This window comes from Vombatus ursinus, unplaced genomic scaffold (assembly GCF_900497805.2).
Source record: "Vombatus ursinus unplaced genomic scaffold, bare-nosed wombat genome assembly UNPS02014910.1, whole genome shotgun sequence".
Taxonomy (NCBI): Eukaryota; Metazoa; Chordata; class Mammalia; order Diprotodontia; family Vombatidae; genus Vombatus; species Vombatus ursinus.
This window is the reverse complement of record NW_020954688.1, coordinates 405,893-407,364: the sequence shown is the minus strand read 5'-3', so window position 1 is coordinate 407,364 and position 1,472 is coordinate 405,893.

The window sequence follows — 1,472 nt, the reverse complement described above, 5'->3', positions numbered from 1 at the left end:
GTTCCCTCCACTCTGGAAGCAAAACCCTGCTTTAGCGTAGAGTTAAAAGTCAAGAAATAGGCTGGGAAAAATGAGCAAACAACAGAAAAAAATTCTGACTATAGGAAATTGCTATGGTGACAAGGAAGATCAAAACACACACTCAGAAGAAGACAACAAAGTCAAAGCTCCTACATCCAAAGCCTCAAAGAGAATATGTGGAAGAGCTCAAAATGGATTTTAAAAATCAAGTAAGATAGGTAAGAGGAAAAATTGGGAAGAGAAATGAGAGTGTTACAATAAAATTAAGGGGGAAAATCAACAATTTGGTAAAGGAGGCACAAAAATGCTGAAGAAAATAAAACCTTAAAAAACAGAATAGGCCAAATGGCAAAAGAGGTACAAGAATCCAATAAGGAGAAGAATGCTTTGAAAAGCTGAATTGGCCAAATGGAAAAAGATAAACAAAAAATTCACTGAAGAGAAGAACTTCTTGAAAAGTAGAATTGGCCAAATGGAAAAGGAAGTACAAAGGTAAAAGTGAAATGGGAAGAATCCACTGATCACCTCCTCAAAGAGATCCCACAATGAAAACCCCCAGGAATATTATAGCCAAATTCCAAAGCTCTGAGGTCAAGGAGAAAATATTGCAAACAGCCAGAAAGAAACAATTCGAATATCATAGAGCCACAGTCAGAATAACACAAGATTTAGCAGTTTCTACATTAAAGAATCAGAAGGCTTAGAATATTATTCCAGAAGGCAAAGGAGCTAGGATTACAACCAAGAATCACCTGCCCGGCAAAACTGAGTATAATCCTTAAGGGGACAGGAAATGGATATTTAGTGAAATAAAGGACTTCCAACATTCCTGATGAAATGACCAGTGCTGAACAGAAAATATGACAGTCAAACACAAGACTTAAGAGAAGCATAAAAAGGTAAACAGGAAAGAGAAATAAGGGTTTCAATAAGGTTAAACTGTTCATACTCCTACATGGGGAAATGATCGTAACTCCTAAAAACTTTCTCATTACTAGAGCAGTTAGAAGTCATATACATAGACAGAGGGTACAGATATGAGTTGAATATTATGGAATAATTATCTAAAATTAAATTAAAATTAAAAGAGAAATGCACTGGGAGAAGGGTAAAGGGAGAGGAAAATGAGACAAATTATTTCACATAAATGAGGCATGAAAGAGTTTTGACAGTGGAGGGGAAGATGGAAGACGTGGTGGGGAAGGGGGAGAGCAAGTGAACTTTAATTGGAATTGATGCAAAGAGGGAATAACGTACACACTCAGTTGGGTATAGAAATCCTGTAGGGTAACTACAGGAAAATAGCAGTGGAAATAGATAAGGGAAGGGGTATGTGTGTAACAAAGGGGAGGGTAGAATGGGGTAGGTAAAAGACAGAAGCAAAACATTTTTGAGGAAGGAAAGGGTGAAAGGAGAGAGAGAATAGGATAAATAGGGGAAATAGGATGGAG